Here is a 6,000-nt window from a genome sequence, read left to right as displayed (position 1 = left end):
TTTCAGATAATTTTAATTGCTACACTTTTTAAATTCACTGTGAGCAGAAGCAGGATTAAGTATTAAACCTTTCTGTCATCACTCACATCAGAGGCTGCTTTCAGCTCAGCCAGGTAAGGCTGGCTGAATCAACGAGCATGGTGTGTAAGTCCTGCTCCCACTGGAAGCAACACAAGGTTTGCCATTGATGTCAGTAGGAGCAGGATCAGATCCAGGTTTATCACCACAGGAGCCTGACAGCTCATGCTTTTGGTCTAGTGCACTGTAAATTGACCATGTAAAAGGAAACTGATCTCTGAAGCAGTATGGATTTAACTGGTAAGTTCAAAGGTGCAATTCTTTCCCTTCCTCCAACCTTTTCCTCCTCCTTCTGCCAAAAGCAAAGGCTTAACAACTAGGAAGGCTTAGCCAAGGAATGAAGAACTCCAAACATGATATAAATGTTTTATTAATATTTTCTAGGTATATAAACAAACATTACTCATCTGACTCGCAAGTTTACAAGTCTGCAATAAAATACTGTTACATCCTTCTCTTAGACCTCCTTGAGAAACATGAGAACTTAGGAGTCATAATCTTAAAACATGGAGCTTCTGAAATAGATCAAATTACTTTTAATTAAAATGACATTTGACAACTTTAATAGTTACATTTTTGTCTTGCTCGATAAGTTTTGAAGGGCTGTAGCTGTTTATTTTTCCTAATGCAGATTTCTCCTCTGAAATTTAGCAAAGTTCTTTTCCCCTTGCTTTTCCCCTTTTCTCAGGAGCTAACTGAGCATGGCAGTTTTCCTTTAACACCGATTTATAAAGACTCAACCAAACCGTCACCAGCCCTGCTTCAGTTCCTGTTGAAATCAGTAATAAAAACTACAGTGATTTAGTAGCTGAACAGATACCACCGTGCTGCAAGTGGGAACTGTCACAATCCTCTTCTGGTCCTGCTTGCATAAGGAACACCTTCCCGCACAGAGCAGGCTTCTGTGCTCACACAGGATGCAACTCACCTTCAGGTAAGCCCATAGTCCGGACTGAATTTGTCTAATATATTGCAAGCCCTCCCTTTTAGCAAAACTCTAAGAGAAAAACTGAAAGGCAATGTCTGAGCATGACTGGCCCTTAACTTTGGATCTCATTTTATGAGGTCCGAGCACACTGAGGGCTCCCCAGCCCAGTCTAGTCCCAGATATTTTGGGGTTCAATCTTGCAAGCACCATGTAAGTGTTAAAATCTACCTACAGGAGGGATGTAGGCCAAAAGCAAGTCCATTATAGTGTGCCCATTAGCTTGTGTTTAAACCTTTTGTCCAACTCAAAATACAAATATGGGCTTCTATGGTGCCACCTCCACTAGTGGTGCACAGCCTTACTACCATTTACGCATTTGTGAGCTGTTAACAAGCTACTCAGTCAACAGCAACATCCAAACAGAACATGAAAGCTATTTTGTTGTGTTGCATTGGAAATTCATTTCATCTCCAGGGACCTTGCCTCCTTACATATTTTGCTGTTCTAAAAATTACTTTGTCCTGTTTCTATAACTTGAAAGAGCCTCTTGGCATACAATGCCCAGAAAGGGAAAATTGAACATACCTGAGAACATAAAAAATACAAAAAAGCACATACACAACAGAAAAACAGGGCAATGTATTACATTAAATGAAGTCTAATAGCTTGAACTTCAGATGCAGCAAGGTCTAATAGTGAGGGACATTTGGCGAAAACTCCCCTAATAAATTTATAATTAACCAGCAGAAAGCAATGCTCCAGTCAGATTTCTATTCTGCAGTGAAATTAGATAACAGCCAAATAATCACAGTCCTTGAAATAGTGTTCTATAAATGCAGAAGAAAGAGGCAGCAAAACTTCATGCCTTACCTTTGGGATTAAAATGTTTATTTGTCTCAGTTCCTTGTAATTTATGTAACAGAACATGTATTACTGGAAAAGTAGCCAATTATAACACCATATTAATTTTTCTGGAAGAGCTTTACTATACATATTTTAGTAGAAGCTGTGTATTTATTGAGTGTCTGGAAACTTCCACTACTAGTGAGATACTGATCAGCTTATTAATACATATCACTGAGAAAAAAATACTCCCAGACAAAAAGCCCAAAGGCAAAGTTTTAAGGACACACTAGTGTTGGACATAGATTTGACTGCCTGATGCTAGCCTGAGAAATAATAAGAACCATTCTTCTCTACCATTGATTACTGAGCATGTTTCTGTACAGAGCACACACAGATAGTGGTTGGTCAGGTTTTACAGAACAAGACTTTCACAGGTACCACATTTGGTTAGAGCTATCTAGCAAAAGCAGACAAGAAAGAAATATAAACAGTTACATTATCTTCTTTCAGTGATTTGAATACTACTCAAAATCAGGATCTATTCTGATAAACATTGAGAATAACAAGTATGCTTAACGATGGCTTTATATGTTTTTTATGAGTGAAAAGCGCAAGTTTCTGAATTAATAACGTTCTACTTAAGCTTTCACTAGAAGGTGTGAAAAACTAACAGTGTATGCCAATAATCTATCTTCTTTCTTATTGGCTTGAAACATGAATAATGGATCTGCTCATAATAATACTGAAGGTTTAGCCTCGTAACATTTTACATTTCTTTGAAGAAGTGAAGTGTTGTGTAAGGAGTACTATTATGTATATTATTTTCTGTTTCCAGATAAAGGGTTTTTGGTGTGAAGCTTACCTTTTTTAAAAGGAAAGATAAAACAATAAGGTGTAAAATCTCTACTTAAGAATGGTTTAGAGTCTTTTTGTTCTAACCTTCCCCGTTAATGGTATGATTTCATGTCAATATAATTAAACTTATATAATCACAGTGTGCACCCAAAAGAAGTGTCATTGTATAAGAAACACGGTATCCACAATTACAAGATCAGATTGATTTCTAAAGCAATATAGTGACGCTGTAGAATCCCTTACAGATGCTATCTGGAACTAAGCATGTCTTTAAATGTAAGTATTTTCTTAAATGTTCAGCTGAACCAGGACCAGAAGATGCATCACTCTGCCAAACTTAGCCTAAAAATAGCAACAGAAATTAGTACTTCCACAGCTGTCTCAGACACACCAACAAGCAATCATCATGAATTGAAAGAACCATTTTTTCATGTGTAGCTGTTCTGGATCGAGTCACAGTAGTAAGGGAGGCCAGAGAAGCCTGAATGCCTCGGCAGCTCACCAGGTCCACCCTAAGAGCAGAAAAAAGGTTGCAGTTGCCAGGTCTGTCTTCTGGAGGGCAAGGAATACGTTTATAACATTGCAGTCAGTTCCAAGAGAGCAATTGCCAAGATTAAAGGTTTTGCAATATAGCACATATATTTTTATACCAGATTGTAATATATTCTTCATTACTTTTTACTCTGTAGGCTCAGTTGAACTCTGTACCTTGTCAAGGTATCTTTAAAATCTCACTAGTCAACACCTAATTGTTGGCAGCACCAGGCATCTTTCAGCTCATGGCAACAGCTGTTGCAAAAGCTCACTTTCCATTGAAATTGGCCTCCAAATCAACTTTGATAATTTATTTCAGCTATTTTAGTTTGAACAGAAGCATGTTACTTTTAGTGCAAATTTTTCAGAAGTGAGATGCATTTTTATATGCTTCAGCTTTGGATTACTTTCCTTTTGAGAAGGGCTGTTTTTTTTTCCCAAGGTTAGAATCAGGTCAATAAAAATGCCTTTGAAAGCCATGGGACAGGAACAAGATTTAGGCATTTATATCCAAAAACTAGATCTTAATAAGCACTCTTTCCAAGCAACCACCTTGGTCGTATACAAAACGACTGTCTTGTAAATATCAGTAAAGGACTGGTGTCTGGGAACGGTCTAAAGTATTGTTATCCTGACAATATTTAGCATTTTGTAATCTGTCAGAAACAATGAATTTGTTAACACTAAGGATCTCAACTTAGCAGGCATTCCCAGAACATCTGTAACATATGCCTATGGGATTTGGGATTTGGACCCCAAACAAAGTGCATTGGTATGAACTCCTAACGTGATGCAGGAGTGCGTGCCCTAGATTCCTCAAATTTCCAACTCTAGGTTTAGTTCTTCCCTCTGCCCCAGAAAAGCCAACACATATGTATTAAATCATCCATTCATGGCTATAACTTTCTAACCTTTTCTCTGAGTCTGACTATATGATGAAAATAAATTCAGTCAGCTGAAGAAAAAAATTTCTCAAGACCAATGGTCACAGCACTCAGAGTGACAAGATCTGAAGCTGTCCCCCGCCAAGACCGGCTCTTATATTTCATAGTTATTGACTGAAATGCCATTTCAGTCCTTAGGACAGGAACTAGAACACAGTCTTCTCTTCCTCTGAGATTCCTGGTTCTCCCTCACAATATACAGAAAGCATAATCATCTATCCCAGAGTTACTGACATCAATCCAGGGGCAAGGTGCACTCAGGTTCAGAAAGGTGCATGGTGATGCTTATATTATTTTCTGACTCTAACCCTTGCTCAGCACTTTCTGCAAATCAAGCTTCCTTAAGGGATTTTTTTTTGTTGTTGTTGGACAGTTAAAGACAGGAGCACCAGAAATCACTTATTGAAAACCATAGCCTTATTTTATTAAACAATTATCTCCTACTCCCTCAAGGCATATGGGTACTAGATAATCAGATAAGCGCAATCTCAGTAATAATAAAATAGATCTAAACCATTTAAGCAGACATTAAACACTGCAGAACTACTAGGAGCATGTTTTCTGCTCAGCAGTTCTGCAGCCAAATAAGCAAAGTCTCAGTCCCTGGTGACAGTGGGTTATCCTCAATTATCATATCAGCTGACATCAGCATTGAACCAATGTACTGTTTTCGCAGTCAATACAGAAGCTGCCATGTTTTTATAGTTTTTGACCTTTTTTTTTTTTAATACAAAAACTTTACAGGGAGGAGTTAGCCTTTTCTGGCTAACTCTGAACAACTAAACCCAGATGTCCCTGGATTTCATCCAAGATCTTACTGCTGTTGATTATGAAAGATAACAGATGGATCACCGCCATGTGATTTAATTTTTTTGCGTGTGTATATTAATGCTTATGTTAGAACTGTTCTATTCAAACAGGTTATTGTACAGTTTTAGGCTTCTGCTCTTCAAATAAAATATTGGGAAAAGGTGAGCCATCTAAACTGAATATTCAGATCTCTGTTATGGTGCATTTCAAGCACCCTGAAGAATTTCTTTGTAATTTCTTTTATTGTCTTCCTTTTCATCACTTATTTCTCTCTGCTACTTGATTAGGTTGGTAGATACATGGCATCATATCCACAACTATTGACTGGTCACACATAATACAGAAAATGAGAAATGTGAAAACAAAAAATAAAATTTGAAATATCTTTACACTGGAAGACCAGATAAACTTACTATGCTACACTGGAATGAACAATTTCTGTTGAATCCTGATATCTTACTGTGAAGGTAATTTAATCTATTTCTCCTGAAAAGTCACTGACAAATGTAATAAATAATTGCTTTTCATAGGATTTTAAGTCTGTAACAGTATATAACAGTACATTTTAAAAAAATGCTACTCCTGTAACACTAAAGTCTAAAACACCTTGCCAAAGCCTACTCCGAGTTCATCCCGTGGAGATCTATCATACCACATTCTCTATAACTTTGTACATTTAGGATGAGATTTCCGAACTTTCCTGACAATGCCGTGTCTCAGATTCATATAGCCTTTGGGTGTCTACATAATCAATTAGATCTTTAATGGGATTTTCAAAAGTGATAATGTGCTCGCTCCAACAGATTTTCAATCAACCCTTCAGGCACTTTTAAACACCCAGCTCTTCATGCCTATCAAATGAAGGGAGCCCACCCTCCAACATCTGCTTAGGTGAGAACTTTGTTACGTGACTTTACCAGAATTAGGCAGAAGCTGAGAAGGAGATGATTTGTCTCACTGAAGAACAAGAAGTGACTCTCTCAGGGCTTCTGTTTGCTAAGACTA

The 6,000-nt window shown here is 37.5% G+C and overlaps 1 long non-coding RNA gene across 1 annotated transcript in view; it reads right to left on the bottom strand.

Annotated features, from left to right (window-relative positions):
• Positions 1-491: 491 nt before the first annotated feature.
• The window catches only part of LOC142057653 (uncharacterized), a 48,946-nt gene continuing 43,437 nt past the window's right edge, over positions 492-6,000 (bottom strand). The window contains exon 3 of the long non-coding RNA XR_012660706.1: positions 492-593. This is a non-coding gene — a long non-coding RNA (uncharacterized LOC142057653). The remainder of the gene's footprint in view (positions 594-6,000) is intronic.

This window comes from Phalacrocorax aristotelis, chromosome 5, assembly GCF_949628215.1.
Source record: "Phalacrocorax aristotelis chromosome 5, bGulAri2.1, whole genome shotgun sequence".
Taxonomy (NCBI): Eukaryota; Metazoa; Chordata; class Aves; order Suliformes; family Phalacrocoracidae; genus Phalacrocorax; species Phalacrocorax aristotelis.
This window is presented reverse-complemented; position numbering and strand designations above follow the sequence as displayed.